The following is a 23,738-nucleotide window of genomic DNA, read 5'->3' as shown; positions in this document are numbered from 1 at the left end:
CATCTCCCGCCCTAGCGCTGCTCTCAGGGCAGGAGTAATCAATAGGTTCATATCACTGTGTTATTGTTAGTGAACTACGCGCTGCTCTCAGGGCAGCAGTAATCAATAGGTTCGTATCGCTGCGTTATTGTTAGTGAACTACGCGCTGCTCTCAGGGCAGGAGTAATCAATAGGTTCATATCGCTGTGTTATTGTTAGTGAAGTACACGCTGCTCTCAGGGCAGGAGTAATCAATAGGTTCGTATCGCTGTGTTATTGTTAGTGAAGTACACGCTGCTCTCAGGGCAGGAGTAATCAATAGGTTCGTATCGCTGTGTTATTGTTAGTGAACTACACGCTGCTCTCAGGGCAGGAGTAATCAATAGGTTCATATCGCTGCGTTATTGTTAGTGAACTACGCGCTGCTCTCAGGGCAGCAATAATCAATAGGTTCATATCGCTGTTTTTTGTCAGTGTTATTGTTCTGTACAAAGACGTGCTTGTGTTTATAACTTGAATTTCGTACCTTCATTTTTTTTTTATTATTTTGTTTTACTTTTGCAGGTTAATGGAGAATATTTGGCTTGAAGGGATAAGGCGAAAGGTAAAGAAAGTAAAGGATGCTCGAGTCATTCAGGAGGTCATACCTTTTTCTGGGGAGGAGACAGATTTCATGCAGGGTTACATTAAGAAACTGGAAGAGGAAACAAAAATCATCTTCAGGTCCCCTGTGTCTACTCATAAAGACTACATTTACTTTGCATGTGAAAGATCAACTAAAGCAAGTGGGAAAAGCAAAGGAGAACCAACAAAGACAAGAGCTAATTCTTGCAAAGCTTATGTGTCATTCAAAATCATCAAAGACGGTTGTTTCACAGGTGCTGTGGTCAACAAAATGCTTCAACACAATGGACATGATGTGTGCTTAAAAGAAGAGGGTGTTAAAAATCACATTGATCCAGAGTTATTAACCTTCAGAAGTCAATTTCAGAAACACTTTTAAAATGTGTGGACTGGGCAGAGCGTCATGGACATATGGACAAATATAATCGGTGGTATTATGTTACACCTGAAGATATTTGATTAATCAAGAAGACCATTAATGCTCTTAGTTTTCCTGATGCGAAAGACTGCATTAGTGTGGACAACCTAGTCACATCTGAGCTGCAGGAAAACGTTTGTTACTACCAGCCATTCAGTGAAAATCAACCACTAATAATTGTAGTGCAGACGCCCTGGCAAAAAGATGTACTTAGAGAACATGCTCACACCATGGTATTCATGGATGACACTTACAAAGCCATGACATCATATGGTTATGCATTTTATGCACTTCTTTGACCAACAGTATTGGAAGAGCAGTCCCATTTGCTTACTTTATTATTAGTGAGGAATCAGCGGACATACTTGCTCTCTGCTTGGAAAAGCTTGCAGAACACAACCCTGGATTTCTTCCCAGGTCAGAAGTAAAAAAACTTGCATAAAGACAGCAAATTGTAAACTACTTTTTTACACAAGCTGTTCATTTTGACAAACTACAGATGTAGATCTTAATTCCTTCTTAATTCCTTATCATGTAGGTCGATAATGATTGACCGTGACCTTAAGGAACTCAATGCTATAAGAAGAGTTTTTCCAACAGCCAAGATTCTTCTTTGCTGGTTTCATGTACTCCAGGTAGGTATATCCTACTGGATTTCCTTCCCTTTATCTTGGGCCTTTATTTTAACTCAATACTGCAAATTAAAGGAAATGATCACTTGTCACAGACCTATTCATTTTAAAACTAAAATTTGATTTAAAAGGTCATATAAAAATGTCTTGACTAGCTTTCGAATGTTTTTGTAGGCCGTGCATAGGTGGATGGTTAGAAGAGATGGAGGAAACTTGTCAGTGAATCAACGAAATATTGTGATTCAAGCAATGGTGTCAATGAAATCCTGTTTAACGGTAATATTTGTATATTATAAATCACTTTATTCTTTAGAAATCATTTCAATAATGAAAATAAATCTTGAATTGTATACTATGGATTTTAATAGGATTGGTCAAGCTTATATTTTGTTTAACTTTATTGTGTTAAAAGTTTTAAAAAAAATTATGGGGACATTATTTTTAAAAGGCAATTTATCACTCTTTACTCATCCTCATGTCATTCCAATTCATTTTATTTATTTTCTTTTGCAGTAGAATGTTTCATTTTTTCCCGCCAATAGTATATGGAAGTCAATGGGGTATAAAGTTGTATTGGATTCAATTAAGTTTTATTACATAAAAAACAAACAAACTCAGAAACATTATTCAAAATATCTATTGTGTTCTACTGCAGAAATAAAGTGATATAGGTTTGGAGTGACATGAGGGTGAGTAAATTATGACATGCGTAACAAAATGACAATTTTCAACTTTGGGTGGACTACCCCTTTAAATGTGTGTAAAACATAAGGTGGCATAACTTTACAATGTTGTGTTGTTTTTTTACAGGAAGAAGAGTTTAACAGCATGTCAGCTAGAAAGTGCGAAGAGCTTGATACCTGTCTGGGCAGTTCACATGTATCAACCTACCTCAAGAATCAGTGGATTTGTTTGGGAGATTTGTGGTTCAATTTTGGAAGGACATTCTATCACCACAACAGCGAAACCAACAACAAGGCAGAGAGGTCAACTATTAAAATTATAACACCTAGTCCCTCAAATTACTTAATGAATATTTGCAATGAATATCATGTTATTTACGTTATATTTAAATATGTTCTAAATGTTTTAACTTTTGTACACAAATTTTTTCTCACAATGAAATACCAGTTTCTTAAGGGAAGGATGAATAGCAGGATTGATCAGCTTCTTCGCTTGCTGTGTGGTGATGTCCAAAAATATTACAGGTAAATATAAGTTAATTTTATTACTTTTGTTATGGTGCTAAATTGTAATTACAGAAATCATGTGACCAAGTTGTGGTACCCTGATTATATATTGCATATATATTACCTCAGGCCACAACCTGTTGCCATTATCAACTTGTTTGGATACAGGAAGCTCTAGTATAAACATTAGCTATTCTCTATAGCCTTAACATTGTCAATTCCTTAAAAAGCACACTAATGAGAACATTTAGTAAAAAGGTCTGTCAGCTCTGAGGGCATTGTTGGTTGTTATAAAACTCGATCCCATAAAACACAGTATAAAAAGAGTCGTCTACCCCCCTGCACTCCCTCTATTTAGAATAGTCTTTTCCCCACTGTTTATTTTAATTAGTTTATAGCCTATGAAATCTATACAAATGGGTATAATAAATGTCTAAAAAGTCTAAATAATTTGACAACTTGTTCTTTGATTTAATTGTTCAGTTACCTGGATGACCTGACAGACACTGGACGAATAAAAGGTGTGAACACTGAAGAGACCACAAATGCTGCCCATTGCATGATTGCAAAAGGCCTGGATGCAAAAGTGGAGATAAATGAAAATGGAGTGTGTTTGGTTCCACCCAATACAAGCACACAATCTCACAGAGTTGACTTGGTGATGCATAATTGCGATTGCAAAATATTCCACTGTGGATCTGTGTGCAAACACTTAATTTTCTCACAAACCATTGCAGAGAAACAAGGACTTGTAATTCAAGACCTTAGGGCAGAAGCAGCAAGAAAAATTGTTGACAGTGAATCCTATTTCGCAGATAATGAAGACCTTACTGTATATCATTTTGATGGGAGTGTAGGAATTGTACGTCGTAAAGGGGCCAAATTTTGCACATCCATTGCAAATAGCTATGGAGAGGTGTGTGTATGTATCTTAGTTCATAACATTATCTACACAACATCCTGTGAGAACATATCTGAGGATTCACACTGCTCAAAATCCAGTGAGAAAATGTAACACTGCAACACATGCTCACAGATCTTCATGAGTGGAGCCAATCAGAAAAATGTAACGAGGATAAGGAAGTGCACAGTTTAGTACAGAGAGCACACAAATGAGTTTTTTCACAGTTTAGCAAACTATCAAGGAAAAGAAAAGTGACTGCACTTCATAATTATTGTAAAAGGGTCAAAAAAGCAAAAGATGCAGTCACTGTAACTTACACGGTCAAAAAGAAGAAAAAACGTGGTTGATCTTGTAGAGAGATAAGAAAGGTTTCATTGATGAATCAATAACTATATGCTCTGCCTAGCCAACATGCTTAGTTTTGGTCAATGAGTGTTGTACAGATGCTTTGTATAAGAACAAAATGAAGGATCAAATGGTGATTGTAAATAATTCACAAAATAATGCTTTTATTGAATGGTCTTTTGCTTTAATGAAAAAAAATATTGAATACTTTACTTTTGTATTAAGGAACAAAATTGAATTACAAATGTGATTAAAAAATAAATAAAGTGGATTATAGGTATCTATAAGAAACACAGCAACATATTATTACAACAGAAAGGTATTATTAAACAGCTGTACCTTAACTAGTTCACATCTTTCGTAGAGGATTTAAGTGTTTTAATTTTTTCTTTGAGGCATGAGTCAATGAACTCGAATGTGCCCACCATTAAACCAGGCCCAAGCCCATGGGTTGCCTGTTCAAATGTCTCCCGGTTTCTCCCTAAAGTCGCCAGAAGTGTTTGTAAGGTCTTCCTGCAATTGAAGTACATAAAGCTTTTGGTTTCAATTTACAGTCATTAAAAACATTCAACATAATAAAAATGTACTTTACCTGCAGGCTTCAGTTTTGGAAATTGCATCATGGACATCCTCATTTTCACACAATTCCTGGACCACTTTTCTTTGTGGAGTAAACTTTGCTGCCAGGAACATTACGTCACTGACCAGCTCACTGCATTCATCTGAAATGAAACGATGTAAACAAATAGAATTATTAAAAAAATATAATACCCAACCTAAAAAGACACTTAACAATCACTTAAAATGTTTTACCTTCACACAGTTTAGTGCACAAGTTAGTTTGGTCCGCTTGGTTAGGCTGCACACAGCTTATGTTCCAGCTATGGTTTTTTTCTGTGCCTTTGCTTTTCGCAAATAAGAAACCACAGTGTTGCTGGAGTAACACTCAGGTGGTGAGCATCTCCTCTTTAATTCACTTGTAGAGACCAGATATCTGTAATATTAAATTAAAGAAGCTTCAGTAGTGGTCCTATAGGAACAGCAGTGACTTCCCTGGCCTAAAGCCCTGTCCTTTCTCCGCCTTAAATCGCGGGGGGATCAGGAGGCTTCTGTCTAGGCACTGGAAGGTGGCAGCACTAGTGGCGTTTTCAATGGTTGATCCCCATTCAGACTACGCCTGACGTTCTCGACTGAAAGGGAACGTCCTGGTTGCGTATGCAACGCATCAAAAGCAGAAAATTATCAAAATTTTATTCTAAATGTCGCGTAAATGTGTGCACGACATATCTGATTTTTGACTATTTTATTTTGGTTGAGATCAGTGTGCATGTAAAAGAACTGGGTGACTGAAAGAAAGTAGTCTTTAAAATGTGGCGTGCAATGTCACATTAATTTCTCCTACACTAATCCTGCTGCATTACCTCTTTGCCTGGTGAAAGTCTGACACTTTCAGTATGCTTTCTACAAGGAAGCCATCTGTAAAAGATGACAAAGAGCTACAAAAAAAAACTCTTTAAAATAAGCTTAACATAAATGGGATTCTTCAGATGAACAAAATGTCCTTGGAATATTATAGATATCATTTTTCATCAAGACTAAAAAGATATTAGGGGTTGGAAACCTTTGAAACAGAAGGGTAATCATTGTTACACAAGCAATTGTAAGAGAGATTAGTAGTTATTTTACTAGTAAAATAACTTTATATTTTCATGTTTGTATGGACATGAGGACAAATAAATTATGACAGTTTTCATTTTTGTGTGAATTAACAAAATTGCTTTTACTACTCAGATGAACTGTGCAGTGAAGACAAATTATCTGCCAGCACAGACAGACTGGACAGTGTAAAGCAGATTTCAATCTGCTGGTTGTGTTGCAGCTTCAGACTATAAAAAGGTTTAATCTGTTTTTTAAAAGAATCTGGCATGCTCAACCCTTAAAGTTTCATACACAATGAGTGACACTAAAAGCAAGTAATTAAAACTAAAGCTGCATTACATGTTCTCAAAGGGTACCACAAATGAAACCCCAGTTCAAACAAAAACTACACGATTTTTTCATGTGTCTCTACATACTGGGAACATGACATTTGTATAGGTAATCAATTAATTCAATGATTTATTTATTGTTGTGTTGCAGTTAAGGTAAGTGAGTTGATATCACACAATGATTACCATAAAGTTGCCAACCCCTGTTTTAATCTAATATATTTATGTCCTTAAATCCAAGCGAAACAATTTCTCCTCTATTGCACTAAGAAATCTCTAATACTTTCTAAGAATAATTATTGGCTTAACCTCTTTCCACCACTTCCTCATCTAGGTGTTTGTTGGTGGTATCTCTTTCCACCACTTCCTCATCTAGGTGTTTGTTGGTGGTATCTCTTTCCACCACTTCCTCATCTAGGTGTTTGTTGGTGGTATCTCTTTCCACCACTTCCTCATCTAGGTGTTTGGCGGTCTCTGTAAAGATAATGTAGACAAAATACAAATAACTACACTTTTGGAACGACGAATGGGAATAATAAATTCTTTAAATATATATATATATATATATATATATATATATATATATATATATATATATATTCCAATGTCTATGTTATGTCTATTACAGGGCTCTTCAACTATTTCCATGGAATGGTGAGATTGTCCCAATGAAAATAATAGTGGGGCCCAACATTTTTAGGGCAGTTATCAGACTCTTTCATTATTAACATGACAAAAGAACGTTATCTTTTTAGTTTTGTTGGGTAATAGACATTATTCAAAGCAGCGCCATAACAGATATGAAAGCGAGGCTGTGAGGCATAGACTTCTTTTCAATGGCATCTGTTGTAAAACAATGTATAAATTGCCTAGATCACTTACAATTTTCCACTGCTCATGTTGTCTGGAGTTTTTGTCTACTGAAATTTCTTGGAAAGACTTTTTTTGCATTGTTTCACCAGCAGTCCAAAAAAACATGAAATAACACTACAACCCACTGAAGAGATGCATGTCTATCCCTCAAAGACTCAAAGATGGTGCTACTGTGAATATGACATCTCAGCCCAAACTAAAGAAGCTGTGCATACATCTGCAGACTTGGAAAGTGAACAGACATTTTAAACATTCTCACTCTGGTCTGTTAACACTCAAACTCACAGCTAGGTGTGCATTAAAGAGCACTCTGCTGTTTTAGGCAATGCAATGTTTTTTACACAGTCTAAGAGTTGTAAAGACATGATGGCGGAATAAAGGGAATCCATTTTGGACCATGGGTGGTTGATTGAGGAGCCCTGGTCTAAAGACTGATAAATTCTGCAACATGACTATACATAAATTAAACTCTATAAGCCTTACCTGCTTGTTTGTTTTCTTTATGTTCTGATGTTGTTTCAGTTTGTACTAAAAAAATATAATAAAAAAAATGCATCAGGGCAAATTTTTTACACAAAGTATAAAAAAGTATGTGTTATAATTAAGGGTGAGTAAACAATGACAAAATCTTATGTTTTGGGTGAATCGTCCCTTTAAAAGCAGTATTACAAAATGGCATGAATTAAACTAGATTATTTTTTACATGTACATATCCAAATGTGTACACGTATAATGCATCTGTAGTGTAAATTAAATGTAGCAGTAAATATTTATAACAGATATATCTCTAATAATTCGACATGTAGACAATTAAATTTAATCTTTGGAAAATAAAAATGTGTATTTTATAAGATTTTAATGTTTTACCACAGCTGTAAAGATGCCACAAGAAATGATATCTCTCTGAATGGCATGCTCCCTTGTGCAAATGTCCCATGTTCCTGGGATTCCCTTTGCTGTGGCAAACATCCTGTTAGGATGGATACCACATGTATAGGACAGGTAAGATGAAATCTAGTTAAAAGGTGAAATAGAGAAACCTTTTCTACATACACACCTCCAATTCTCAGCTATTTTCTGACAATTCTCTTTCTGCTCACCAAAGGAATTTAGGTAGGTTATTGTTCTATCCACGATGTTGCAGTGCTAAACAGAAAATGGAAATAGCTGGTAAAAAGTTGTATCAAACACAGCAAGATAATATCTGCATGTATTACTTTAAATTTTGCACAATGCTCTGGTATTTCATGCATTGCACATTACCACTCATGACCACAATACTTTTTTTTTAATACATAAAAGATAAATACAATTCTCAACTTAGAACTAGAGGAACTTACAAAGAAAGTCCAGTGATTCCCTCCCTCCAGATATGGACCAATAACAACTTCTGCCTTTTCAAGAATGTTATGCTGCAAATGAAAGGCTACATGAAACACTGCCATCTTGGATACGAAAACAAATTAAAAATTTTAGTAAACCATGTGCACTTCATTACAATAGAACTACCACACTGTTTTGTATATTTACAAAGAAATAATGCATCCAATTCACACTCAACAAAAAAAAGAACTGTAACGCTTTAGATTACAGCCCGGAAAGTACTGCGTAATTTTGACGAATTTACAGTGTAACTTTCTGTAATTATAGTGTACCTATAAAGTCCTTGCAAGTATAAGGGAACAATATGTAAAGTTTGGGGTATAAAGGGGTAACAACCAGGAGAATAAAAAAAATATTTATAGGCCTACTGTAAGTATTATAGAACTAAGGGGTACTTATTCTACTATTATAATACAACAATCTTACTTGGAAATATACTCTAGTTTAATGTAGTTACAGGGTAAGTGGTGCTTGTTACCCTCCTGTTCCATGTAGTAACAGGATAAGTACAATAAAAATACATGCACAATCTAATATCACTGACTCGAAAACCTTTATTTGAAAAACAACTTATTGCAGTTGGTCTGAAGCGATAGTCTACAGTTTAAAATATTGTAATTTTTCTTACAAACACTTATCGTTTCCCTTCAGAAGACATTGATCCATCCATCAAAAAGCCTATACAGTATGTATTTACACAATTATTACAAAAAGGTACGCAGTGTTTGTTCTTGCTAAATTGCTCCCAAATGTTAGATTGTTGTATTATAATAGTAGAATAAGTAGGCTACCCCTTAGTTCTATAATACTTACAGTATAAATATGTTTTTTATTATCCTGGTTGTTACCCCTTTATTCCCCAAACTTTACATATTGTTTCTTTATACTTACATGTAAGTACTTTATTGGTACACTATAATTACAGAAAGTTAAACTGTAAAATCACTTTAATTATGCAGTACTTTCCGGGCTGTAATCTAAAGCGTTACCAAAAGAACACTGTAAAAGTAATTCTTACCTTCACAAAACTATGACTTGTTACCCTGACCTTCCCATCAAGAATATTGTCCAAGGTGTGGCTATTGATTGCCACTAAACCTGTTGCCTTCTAAATTACACATGAAATGTTATGTATTAAAAATTGAGGTAGTTAAAATGAATGCCATCAGTTTAATTTAGTATGTGTTTTCTGACATAAAATGTATAGGTAGATAACATTATATTACCATGCTGAACAGGTAAAATATGGCATCCATGATCTGAACCATTTAAAAAAGGTAAAAAAAAAAAAATGTTTTATTAAAAAGATGTTTATACAGTAGGCTATAATGTTTAAATACAGACAGTATGTGAAATGTATTAAATATAATAGAAAGTATTATGTTTTTTGTTTGTTTTTCTTTTACCTCATCAGGAAGTTTCTGGTTTTGTAGCTAGTGACTGAAAGCTGCCTGATATATAGGAAGTAAGGCCACTATCATTACCGCAATTGATATGATACCTAGTGATTAACTCCTGCCCTGAGATCAGCAAGCAGTTCACGAACTATATGGCGTACAGAATATGAACACTATTATGCTTACTCCTGCCCATGACAGTCAGACAAGCTAGTTCTACTAAATCACATAACTGTTTCATTTGTGTATGAACTGCATATAATTACAACCAATGGCTTTGAAAGTATGTCCTGGATCACTCCACAAGTAAGGCATTTAGATATAAACAAATCTAAATACACAGTGCTGGGAGGCTCCAAGAAAAAAGATTATAAAATCATTGTTTAAACAGGAAGAACACATTGTTGGGCTTACCATTCATTTGGTTTGTACTCAGTGCTCCTTGTTTAAAGAGACAAAAAGCACATTAGTTCACTCCTGCCTTGAAAGAAGGCACATATGATAGTGAACCTAAAATTGATTACTCCTGCCCTGAGAGCAGCGCGTAGTTCACTAACAATAACGCATTGATATGAACCTATTGATTACTCCTGCCCTGAGAGCAGCGCGTAGTTCACTAACAATAACGCATTGATATGAACCTATTGATTACTCCTGCCCTGAGAGCAGCGCGTAGTTCACTAACAATAACACAGCGATACGAACCTAATGATTATTCCTGCCCTGAGAGCAGCGCATAGTTCACTAACAATAACACATCGATATGCTAGGGCGGGAGATTTATAACTCTGACCGATGAAATGTCACGGAGATCTGAACCAGTTAACGTTCGAGTTAAATTAGCATGTTTATACCTCATTTAACGTTAACGTTACACCATAAGCAGCTAGTGCGGTCGATAGAGTCTAATTAAAATGCACATTAAGATGATAAGATTATAAGTTCTGTGCATTTAAATGTTTGCCAATTATCTTTGTAACTGCAGAAGTTGTTGAATTTTAACAAAATATTCACTTGGGCCTACCTTATAATAGTTGTTTTCTCCCGTTTTCTCCCAGTAACGTACATCAGTTTGAAGGATTCCCTCCAAACGTCTTGACCCCGCCTCTCCTTCAATTTCATTGGTTGAGTCTGTAAACCAAACATTTCCCTTTCTGCCCTCAGAACATTTTTGAGTAAGTAAAACTCCTATCTGCTAAAGGGATGGACATGGTCAGCAACAATGCTCAGGTAGGCCGTGGCATTTAAACGATGCCCAATTGGCACTAAGGGGCCTAAAGTGTGCCAAGAAAACATCCCCCACACCATTACACCACCACCACCAGCCTGCACAGTGGTAACAAGGCATGATGGATCCATGTTCTCATTCTGTTTATGCCAAATTCTGACTCTACCATCTGAATGTCTCAACAGAAATCGAGACTCATCAGACCAAGCAACATTTTTCCAGTCTTCAACTGTCCAATTTTGGTGAGCTCTTGCAAATTGTAGCCTCTTTTTCCTATTTGTAGTGGAGATGAGTGGTACCCGGTGGGGTCTTCTGCTGTTGTAGCCCATCCGCCTCAAGGTTGTGCGTGTTGTGGCTTCACAAATGCTTTGCTGCATACCTCGGTTGTAACGAGTGGTTATTTCAGGCAAAGTTGCTCTTCTATCAGCTTGAATCAGTCGGCCCATTCTCCTCTGACCTCTAGCATCAACAAGGCTTTTTCGTCCACAGGACTGCCGCATACTGGATGTTTTTCCCTTTTCACACCATTCTTTGTAAACCCTAGAAATGGTTGTGCGTGAAAATCCCAGTAACTGAGTAGATTGTGAAATACACCAACAACCATGGCACCAACAACCATGCCACGCTCAAAATTGCTTAAATCACCTTTCTTTCCCATTCTGACATTCAGTTTTGAGTTCAGGAGATTGTCTTGACCAGGACCACACCCCTAAATGCATTGAAGCAACTGCCATGTGATTGGTTGATTAGATAATTGCATTAATGAGAAATTGAACAGGTGTTCCTAATAATCCTTTAGGTGAGTGTATGTGAGCTATGAACTAAATTAAACTGTCCTTATTAGGTAAGGAAATGTATAACGGAATTAGTCACGTTCGACAACCATTATAAATGAGATAAATGACAAATAACTAGATTATTTGTCTTAATAGATTCTCCACCACTGAAATTGTAATACAACGTCTAATTCTTTCCACCGTAAGGAATTAGCTTTAATAAGTGAATTATGATTAACTTATTGGAGTGATATTATTCTCATGGCTTTTTGAAAATAATATCACATGTATTTAGGTAGAGCGTTGAAGCTAAATCTTTCAGAAACAGGGATGAGATTATTTATCAAAATAAAACATCAGACATGTTTTTATGGATGTTATACATGTAGGTAATAAAACATGAAAATCCCTGGTTAAAAAATCATATTGGTTTTACACATCATTGCATTTTATCAAGTTAAACCTTATAGTTACCATTCTTAGTAGAATGTGATGAATCATACAGAATTAATGATTATTGTAAAGGGATTTTGATGGGCAAGGAGGAGGAGGGAACCAGCTTGATAATATGAATAATATTTTAATGATAAACTTAAACAAAAGACACAAACACACACATGATGGACATGCCCGTAAACGGTCTCTCTCTCCCGCACCACTTTACGCATTCGGCTTTTATTCCTCTCGGAGGCTTGATTAGTCTGATAAGGAAGCGGGTGTGTAGAATCACGACCCGGCCCCGCCCTCTGCCCTGCCACATTCCTCCCTCGTTCTCTCAGGTTAGGGAGCCCCCGGCATGACGTACACCCCCCCTCTTTCCCTGGGGAGGGGCGTGCCTTCCGCCCTGTCTGCCGGCAGGTCATCCCCGTCTACCTGGATGAGGGAGGGGACAAGTGGAGGGAAACAGAAATAATTAAATAGGGGGGGGGGGGTACTACCTGTAACGGTGTAGTATCCCCCCCCCCAAAAAAAACATTGTAAAATTTAAAAGAGAGGGAAAAGGCCAATGCAGAGCAGCAGTGAGAGAGAGAGAGAGATGACTCCTCCACCCTCTCAGGCGAACGACAGCCGCTCCTCCCCGGGCAGACCGGAGTCAGACCCACAACCCCCGGCAGACAGAACGCCCCTCCACGTTCCCGGCGACTCTTGGGGACACTCCTCCGCCCCTGGTAGCGGCTCCATCACTCCAGGCAGTTGGGGAGTCCAGTCCACACTCGCCTCGCGTACAGCGGCTGTTCACCGCGTCTGGGCGGTCGGTCTACTCCATCCTCCGTGGATGGCAGCGCTGCTCCCCTGGGTGGATGGCAGTGTCGAGAACTCCGCGACAAGCATCCCTCCTCCTTCCCGGATTTCGGCACCAGTGTAAAGGGATTTAAATGGGCAAGGTAGAGGCGAGAACCGGCTTGACAATATAAATAATATTTTAATGAAAAACTTAAACAAAAGACACAGACACACACATGACGGACATGTCCGTAAAATCTCTCTCTCCTGCACCATCTTCCGCAGAAGGCCTTTTATCCCTCTCTGAGGTTTGATTAGCCTGATAAGGGACCTGGTGTGTAGAATCACGACCCGGCCCCGCCCTCCACCCTGCCACAAATATATGTATCAATTATAGGTGACTGCACATCGCTACACACATTTGAAAGAGTTCCATCAGTCTGTAATCATTAATTTGTCAGTTATACAAGTTAGAAGGTTGATTCAACAAAGTACTGTGACTTTGTGTAAAAGGTTCCTGGATTAAGATAAAAATGTCTTAAGAGTTGTGCAAATCAGATGGTAAACTTGCACAGAAGAAAAGTCTGCTTTAACTGGGTGGGGGTTCTTGTGAAGGCCGGTGATTTACGACGTTGACACATTCCAAACTGAAAGGCTGTTTTATTTTCATAGATTCAAATCATGTTGGTGCAATTCTTCTGGATATATAATCCAACAGTGCTAACAGATTATTGACAATCGTGAGAGGATCCTGTGATGCCAATCAACAAATACGTTGTCAAGAATTAATTTCTATAGCAGCTATACAGAACATAATATGATAACAAATTAAGCTGTAATTTCCATAATATCTTGTAGTCAAGAAGCTCATACAAACCTTATTTTGCATTTTGTATATTTCATAACTTACTGAAGAAACTGTTATTTTGTAGGGCGATCAGTGTTGAACTGGGAAATATGATAATGGAGAGACTGCTCTACAAACTGCAATAAGCAATGAGTTCCCAACCATTGGATTTAGACTACTTTCAGTTTGTATGCAACCATGAGCTTCTTTCCATCACCTCTGTGTATAATCAAATTACAGTCCCAGAAGAACTTTTTAACAAACTCTCAACCTTATAACACACAGTGGAGAGGCATATTGCAAATAACAGTGCACCCATAACTGCCCTTGAAGTGTAATATGGAGAAAAGGGACCTCCAAAGTTTATTATTTCCAGAGAGCATCTTCAGAAACTAGTGAATATGTAGCTGACTGTTGCCCAGCTCCTTGTTGTGTCAACAAGGGCTATCAATCATCATCTCAATGAGTATGGCGTTTCTGTAAAAGACACCTACACTAAGATGAGGAGCTTGACAACTTTGTCAGTTCGGTATAGGCTGAAAGGCCACACCTAGGGTATAGAATAATGAAAGGAAGGTTTCAAGCACTGGGTCACCGTGTGCCATGGACAAGAGTATGGGATTCCCTGCATCAAGTGGATTCTTGCAAGAATGACACAGTTGAGGTGTATAGTCAGAAGGACTTATTCTGTGTGGGCCCCGCTTCAGTTTGTTCACATAGACACAAACCACAAGCTTATAAGGTATGTTATATTGTAAAGTATACCATACATCAAGCCATTCAAACAATATTTTTTTTTTACCTTGTAGCTTTAACAACTGTTGAAGTATGTTTGTGCTTGTCTCTCTAGTTACATATATATGGAAACTGTTAATAACTAATGTTATCTTTTATCAGGTATGGCCTTGTGATTTTCGGTGTCACTGATGGCTACTTCAGAAAGGCATTTTCAAATTTTTCTCTTCAATCAATTTTGTTAGCCTTGAAAAATACATACAAAAATACTGATGGGATACATAAATGTAACATTAGATAATTTCCCTCAGATCATGTACCTTGGAGCTGCTACAGATAACAAAGCAGCAACTGCCCTTGGTTTTTTCCTTCAGTCAGTGGAGAGACATGGGCTTCCATTAAGGTAAGACAATTTGTATTTTTCAAAACATTTTGTTTAAATGGATAAGCATTGTTTGTCCATCTTTTGTACGATTCATGTTTCACAAAATGTAAATTGTCTTCAATTCTTTGTTGTTCCAAAAATATGTTTTTATTTGATGAAAAATAGTTAAATAGTGATTTATTTTCCCCCATACTCATATTTTTCTATAAACTGTTTGAAAGCATTAGTTGCAATACGTCTCTGCTGGCTGTCTTCACAAACATGACCAAAATGAACTGGACATTGACTATGCTTATTAAAATTTTGGGTCTCTTTTCTAAAACAGCAATGCCCTTTTTAATAACTTATGCATTTAGAGTTCGAGGAGACCAAGGAGTAGAAAATGTGGAGATTGCTAGGTGCGTGTTTTCTGTGTGAGGCTGTGGGAGGGGAAGTTACATGTCAGGAAAAAGCATGCATAACCAGCGGTAAGCATCAAGATGAATTAAATAGTCACACCTTGACCTAAATTTATCAGCATTCTAATTTTAAGGATGACTGTTTGTACTCAACATTTATGCAACAAGGTGCCGTGTTAATCAAATCATTACATTGTTTTGCCTGCATTTCTCATGAATGCCTTTGGCGTGACATATGGATGGCAGTTACAAACATCTTCTATGATGTCTTACACATTCTTGAGGAGGAAGGGTTACTTGATCCAACCAACAGCCTGAACCTGTTTTGTTGTCATTTTTTGTTCCTGCCTCACCTCCAGGCCAACCTTGAATCCTTCACTTGTGGTTGGAATAGCCATCCTCTCCGCACAGAGGGCAATCTGAGCCCCAACCAATTGTGGGAAATTGGGCTTATTCAAAACCCTGTCACCCCTCCAGAATTTGAGGTATTTCCCATAGTTTATAAATTAATTTGTTCTGTGCTATATCATTTATAACACTTTCACCTAATGTATTGCACCAATAAAACATAACATGTGTTATGATGGATGTGGGAAGCAGGAGAAGGCAGACGGGTGGTTAGGATCCAAAAGCGGCTTTATTATGAATAACAAACAATAAACACAAAGAAAAGTCCACAATGGGAAAAAACTAACTCTAACACAAAAAGAACACACAGCTGAAGAACATAAACGAAGGGGCAGGAAACAGGGGCATAGGAACGACATGTAACCATACAACGAACGACAAAGGAAAAGGAAAACCACAGGGTTTAAATACACAGACCAGTGGGGATTTCTTTAAGACTGCAAGGGAAGCTCAGCTTCCCCTATAATGTCAAAAAAATAATGGTCAAATATGTACTATTGTGTAAACAATTTATTGACTAAAAATGCGTTAGAACACGTTCATCTCGAAGACGAGTTCGTTCAGAATCAGCTACATTACATATAGCAGGTCGGCTGACTCAATTTACTTCTCATACATTCCCGTAGCATCAGTGCATTTCCTGTTGAAGCCGAGCGTCCATTGACTTCAATGGGGCTGCTCTGAACAGTTTTTTCAGTGCTCGAAAATAGACGGTCATTGGATAAATGCTGCGATTATGTCCCGCCCACGGACGCTCAGCGTCTCTGGGGGTGAATGAGGAGTGGGCTGGCCCAGACTCCGGGCTTCAGCGTGATGATTGGAGGATCTGTCGAAAGACTGCATCTCCTTTTGATTGACAGCGAATCTGTACTATAAGAAGTCACTGAAGCTATTTCAGCTCAGTCCCATCGTGATTTCTCAAGTGTAGTCGAAAGACAAACTGCTGCAACCTATTTCTTTATATTTGTTTGGCGAAATTGCTAGTCAATTTGCATAATACATTTCACACAATTATACACCACATTCCTTGTTTCAGTTTTACCAAGTTTAATATATTTTTGTTTTAGAGCGTTCGTTCGTTCGTTCATTCATTCATTCATACAGTAGGCTAGGCTAGCGTCAGTACGGGTGAAATTGCGCACGATGGCAGATGGTGCTAATATTGTCGACCTGATTTTGGCGAAGCCATTTGAAAGTCTTCCTTACGAGGAAAAAATTAGAATTAAACAGCAGGGCAGATCAACACCTAAGATTGATTTAGTGCAAAAAATAGGGTAAATATGTTTATAATGTAGGCCGAAAATGAGCTTCCCCTCTTTGAAAGACCAGCAGCCGCCACTGACACAGACACAATGAAGACTAAACGAGACACAGGTGAGAACAATGGCAGTGCATGCAGTGAGGGAGGCCGGGAATTGTGGGAATTGTAGTCCTTTAGACAAAGACAAGTGAAACACGGAGCGGACAACAAGGAAAACGTGACATGGAACGGGATAAGTGACATGTGTGTAAAACTCTCTCTCTGCAAGGACAACAGGAAACAGGTCTCCAGGATACGGTAAACTTTTAATTACTTTCTTTTCACACTACTTTACAGACACTACGTATAAATGGCAAAACACTGGGTCTGCTTGTCGGTCACCCTCCCCCTCCTCTGTGGCTGCTGGCATTTTAACCGCTCTCCTCACTCTACTGCAATTAGAGACAGGTGTTAGACATAATTTGGCCCAGGTGTGAGCGCCCTTACCACTTCTCTCTCCCGGACGGGCGCTTGACCACGCCCCCGCTGCCACAATGTGAAACAGAAAACACGGGGCAGACAACACGGGAACGTAACAACATGTCCATTAACTATTATAATTTTTCACAGAATGTGCAAAACGAAGACCCTGACTGGGACACAGCCAGTCCAGACCAGCCATCCAGAGGAATTGTAGTTCCTCCAGTTGAATGCCCTTTAACTGAAGAACATATGGCCCAGCTTCAAACTGTTATTGACCCAACCTCACAATCTCAGAACTATGGGAGGGACAAATATTTAGCTGTTCTAAATGTTGTGCTCCTTCATCCTTAACTGACAGAGTATAATCTGGCACTTTACAAAGAATAATGTCCAAATCACACCATAGGCAGGAATTTATTCCAATACACATTTTCCCCAAAAAATTAAAATAAAACCTTTTTATTAATAAAATCATAATTTACTTAGTTTTTTCTGCTATAAAGTGAGAACAATAACAAGAACATTTAACAATGCATAACAGGGTTCTATGCCTTGAACATGTACACAGTCAGTAGGATAAAATTCTAAAATTTAGTAGCATTGCTTATATTTTAAACTCTGTTGAATCCAGTGTCAAAATGAATGGCTTGCAACATGACTATTTTGAATGAATTATAGTTGTCCATGTGTGTGTAACGCAGACTCAGGTTGGTTGGGATCCATATGTGGTTTATTAGCAAACAGACTCAGGTAAATACAGGCGTGGTTCGAAGGACAAGCAAACAGGGATATCAGAGGTGAACAATATTCGTGGTCAGACAGGCAGAAGATCAGGGCAGGCAGCAGACATCAATACAGAGAGACAGTCGTAAACACAGTAAAGGCAGGCGGCAGACAAACGTAGTCAGTAATACAGGGCAAGGTCAGTACACAGAAGATCAGTAGTAGTAATTGTAAACACTCAGAAATGTAGCCGGGGCAAACAAGACTTCGCGATGAATGAATAAACAGACATGGTTTAAATAGAGTGATGACGATATGAAACAGCTGTGGTGTAATCGGACCAGGTGTGCAGGCTTATGGGAAATGTAGTCTTTAAGGTCAATACTCGGGTGAGTCAGATCTCCTGTGGCCGATTGAGGAGGCGCCTTCACCGGCGTTCGTGACAGAGCCCCCCTCCTGTGAGCGGCTCCTGACGAGAGGGCAAGACCGACGTCGGGGTCTACCTCGAGGTCGAAGGGCCGGTTTCTCCGGGTTGATCCTGTGGAATTCCAATGAGGTTGGGGTCGAGGATGACATTTGCTCCGACCCAGGATCTCTCCTCCGGACCGTACCCCTCCCAGTCCACCAGATATTGATTTGCCCTCGCTGACGTCTGGAGTCTAGCAGACCTCGCACCAGGAACGCCTCTTCTCCATCCACGATCATGGAAGGGGGGCCGGGGTTCACTTCCTCCTCCTCAGCCCTCGGACCACCGGCCGGTTTCAGCAATGAGACATGGAAGGTAGGAGAAATGCGGTAATTAGCGGTTAGTTGGAGGCGAAACGACACAGGGTTAATTTTCTTTCAAATATTAAAGGGACCCATATACCTGGGACTGAGTTTTTTGCAGGGCAAGCAGAGATGAAGATCTCGAGTAGAGAGCCACACCCACTGTCCCGGAGTGTAGTTTGGACAGGCACGATGATGTTCGTTGGTGTAAACAGATCAAGGGATCATGCGGAATGCGGATTAGATTATACGCACAGCGTAGATCAAGCTTGGTATAGATTTTGGCAGATCTCAACTGTTCTAAAGCCGCGGGGACTAGAGGTAGCGGGTATCGGAACTTGACCGTGATGTCATTCAGGCCGCGATAATCGATACAGGGACGAAGGGGCCCATCCTTCTTACCCACGAAGAAAAACCCAGCTGCTGCCGGTGAGGTAGACGGATGAATGAATCCCTTGGCTAACTCCTCCTCGATGTATAGTTTCATGGCGTTAGATTTGGGTTCTGACAGGGCAAAGATTCTGCCTCTAGGTGGTGAGGTGCCAGGCATGAGCTCAATGGCACAGTTGTCGAGGTAGACCCCGACGTCGGTCGTGCCCTCGCGTCAGGAGCCGCTCACAGGAGGCGGGCTCTGTCACTCCTCAATCGGCCACCGGAGATCTGACTCACCCGAGTATTGACCTTAAAGACTACATTTCCCATAAGCCCGCATACCTGGTCCGATTACACCACAGCTGTTTCATATCGTCATCACTCTATTTAAACCATAGGTTATTATTCTGGGGACGGCAGTTTTTGAAGGGACAGAATTTTCTGCTACTTAGGAATGTAATCAGGGATATACAAATGGGTAAGGTTCCCAGTGGGAATATTTGTTATTTTTTTGGTGTGTGTGTCTGTGTGTTTTTTGGCTACACTACAGAATTTTACAAAGCTTTTTCTTCTGTACATGCCCCTTACTTGGTCAGAGTTTTCAATGAAGCGGTATTGAAGGGTCACCTACCCCCCATGTTATCGGAGGCCTCTATTACTTTATTGTTAAAAAAGGACAAAGACCCTCTTCTTTGTTGCAGTTACAGGTCTATTTCACTATTTAATGTAGATTTCAAGATTTTATATATTGCTATATTTTATTTATATTTTGCAATTCTTATTTTTGTTTGCAAAACTTTTTTTTTTTTTCTCAATGTTTTTCTTTTGCAAAATGTTTTTGCAAATATATGTGGCATGGACACCATAGTCTGAAATTGAATCTGACATTTTTAGGATCTACAGAGAGTTGTTGCTGTTGTTTGTTTTACACAGAGTTGTGAACTATAAATGAAAGTGTAGTCTTAATTTCATGTGAACATTTTCACATGGGTGGTGCAAAAAGTCAAATGACCAAAGCAAATTAAGCAAAACCTGTCATAATAAACTAGCATATTTGCTACAAAAATCTTCTATTTATTGTTACTCAGATCCATGCTAAGGAAGAGTTATTTTTGTGTGGTAACGAAAAATATTCTTTCTGAGTGTTCGCTACAATTAATTATATTGATTTATAATTATATTATTTAATGATTATAATTAAATTATTCATATTTCCCTTTTAAGGATATTTTGGATGTGGTATATTTTGATAAATAATCTCATTCCTGTTTCTAAAAGATTTAGCTTCAAAGCTATACCTATTTGTGTAATATTATTGTCAATAAGCCATGAGAATATTATTACTCCAATAAGAGAATTAATCATAATTCTCTCATTAAAGCTAATTCCCTACAGTAGATATTGTGAGCTGATACAACGAGGCATCGTATTATGATTTTAATGGTGGAGAATTTTATTCAGACAAATAATCTAGTTATTTGTCATTTATCTAAATTATAACGGTTGTCAAACACGACTGATTCCATTATGAATTTCCTTACATAGTAATGTAGAAATAGGACCATTTAATTTAATTCCTAGCTCACACATACTGTTTCCCTTACAAATAATGGTAATATACACAACAATTTAACCCGTGCAGTGTAAATTTATCATATAAAATTCACTACATATATTGGTGTGAGAATTTGGGCACTTCAACTGATTATTGTTTATTTGTGCATTGTGGAACTTGCTGACATGCATATGTATCTATGAAACTGTTTTCATTAGTGTTGACCCAGATCACAAATCACTGGTGTTGGTTGAAATGGTGATGAAAGTTCATGGGAAGTCCTAAAGAGACTCTTCCGGGGCAACTAACCGCACATGCGCAAACTGCCGACGCCATATTGTCAACACAGTACAGCTAAGCTAATAGCATAACAAAGCACCGTTAACCTAACCAGTTAGCAAACTTTCATTGAAACCCCTAAATACGCTACAGCACACAGGTTCGTTGTTTCAAAAGAAAAGGGAAAGAGACGTGAATATCAATGTACAAGCATATTTGATTTATTTTAACATTAGTTGAGTCAGATGGGCACTGCGCACTCATTCATTATTTAAAAGTGAATTACAATTATTGAGCACTGCAATCAGCTGTGTGGTTCGTAAAAGACTTCACACACAACCATTTACACTCGCTGACCACAGGGGGCTGAGGCTCACCAGGAGCAGGTAGGCTATCCAAGTACAGAGATCCCCTGATAAAAAAGACACTTCACCCACAAGTATACACTCTCACTCACACAAGCCAACAAGTGTACACTCTCACTCACACAAGCCCACAAGTGTACACTCTCACTCACACAAGCCAACAAGTGTACACTCTCACTCACACAAGCCAACAAGTGTACACTCTCACTCACAAAGCGTACACTCACACAAGTGTAAACTCTCACTCACACAAGCACACAACCTATACTCTCAATCACACAAGCCAACAAGTGTACACTCTCAATCACACAAGCCACACAAGTGTACACTCTCAATCACACAAGCACACAAGTGTACACTCTCAATCACACAAGCACAACAAGTGTACACTCTCACTCACACAAGCTCACAAGTGTACACTCTAACTCACACAAGGACACAAGTGTACACTCTTACTCACACAATGCACACAAGGGTACACTCTCACTCACAAAATCGTACACTTACACAATCGTAAACTCTCACTCACACAAGCTCACAAGCGTACACTCTCAATCACACAAGCTCACAAGCATACACTCTCACTCACACAAGGACACAAGTGACACTCTCAATCACACAAGCACACAAGCGTACACTCTCACTCACACAAGCTCACAAGCGTACACTCTCACTCACACAAGGACACAAGTGACACTCTCACTCACAAAAGCGTACACTCACACAAGCGTAAACTCTCACTCAAACAAGCACACAAGCGTAAACTCTCACTCACACAAGCACACACTCTCACTCACACAATCTCACAAGTGTACACTCTCACTCACACAAGGACACAAGTGACACTCTCACTCACAAAAGCGTACACTCACACAAGCGTAAACTCTCACGCAAACAAGCACACAACCTACAATCTCAATCACACAAGGACACAAGCGTACACTCTCAATCACACAAGCACACAAGCGTACACTCTCAATCACACAAGCACACAAGCGTACACTCTCAATCACACAAGGACACAAGTGTACACTCTCACTCACACAAGCTCACAAGTGTATACTCTAACTCACACAAGGACACAAGTGACACTCTTACTCACAAATGCACACAAGCGTACACTCACTCACAAAATCATACACTTACACAAGCGAAAACTCTCACTCACACAAGCACACAAGCGTACACTCTCAATCGCACAAGCACACAAGCGTACACTCTCAATCACACAAGCACACAAGCGTACACTCTCAATCACACAAGCTCACAAGCGTACACTCTCACTCACACAAGGACACAAGTGACACTCTCAATCACACAAGCACACAAGCGTACACTCTCAATCACACAAGGACACAAGCGTACACTCTAACTCACACAAGGACACAAGTGACACTCTTACTCACATATGCACACAAGGGTACACTCTCACTCACAAAATCGTACACTTACACAAGCGTACACTCTCACTCACACAAGCTCACAAGCGTACACTCTAACTCACACAAGGACACAAGTGACACTCTTACTCACATATGCACACAAGGGTACACTCTCACTCACACAAGTCGTACACTCTCACACAAGCCGTACACTCTCACTCACACAAGCACACAAGCGTACACTCTCAATCACACAAGCTCACAAGCGTACTCTCTCACTCACACAAGGACACAAGTGACACTCTAACTCACATAAGCACACAAGCGTACACTATCACTCACAAAAGCGTACACTTACACTGTCACTCACACAAGCCTACACTCACTCACACAAGCGCACACTCTCACTCACACAAGCACACACAGCGTACACTCTCAATCACACAAGCCCACACTCTCACTCACACAAGCACACAGCGTAAACTCTCACTCACACAAGCCCACACGCTCACTCACTCAGCTCACACTCACGCACACAAGCCGCTCACTCACTCACGCAAGGACACAAGTGACACTCTCACTCACACAAGCACACAAGCATACACTATCACTCACAAAAGCGTACACTTACACTGTCACTCACACAAGCGTACACTTACACAAGCGTAAACTCTCACTCACACAAGCACACAAGCGTACACTCTCAATCACACAAGCACACAAGCGTACACTCTCAATCACACAAGCACACAAGCGTAAACTCTCACTCACACAAGCACACAAGCGTACACTCTCAATCACACAACCACACAAGCGTTCACTCACTCACGGAAGGAC

General features: G+C 39.1%; 1 long non-coding RNA gene across 1 annotated transcript; it reads right to left on the bottom strand.

The window, feature by feature from the left end:
* Positions 1-7,820: 7,820 nt before the first annotated feature.
* LOC127659283 (uncharacterized) lies at positions 7,821-8,400 on the bottom strand. The gene is made up of 3 exons (XR_007972514.1): positions 8,294-8,400; positions 8,011-8,099; positions 7,821-7,923 (listed from the first exon to the last, which is right to left on the bottom strand). It is a non-coding gene; the product is annotated as an uncharacterized LOC127659283 (long non-coding RNA).
* Between the last annotated feature and the right edge of the window lie 15,338 nt (positions 8,401-23,738).

This window comes from Xyrauchen texanus, chromosome 18, assembly GCF_025860055.1.
Source record: "Xyrauchen texanus isolate HMW12.3.18 chromosome 18, RBS_HiC_50CHRs, whole genome shotgun sequence".
NCBI classification, from domain to species: Eukaryota; Metazoa; Chordata; class Actinopteri; order Cypriniformes; family Catostomidae; genus Xyrauchen; species Xyrauchen texanus.
This window is presented reverse-complemented; position numbering and strand designations above follow the sequence as displayed.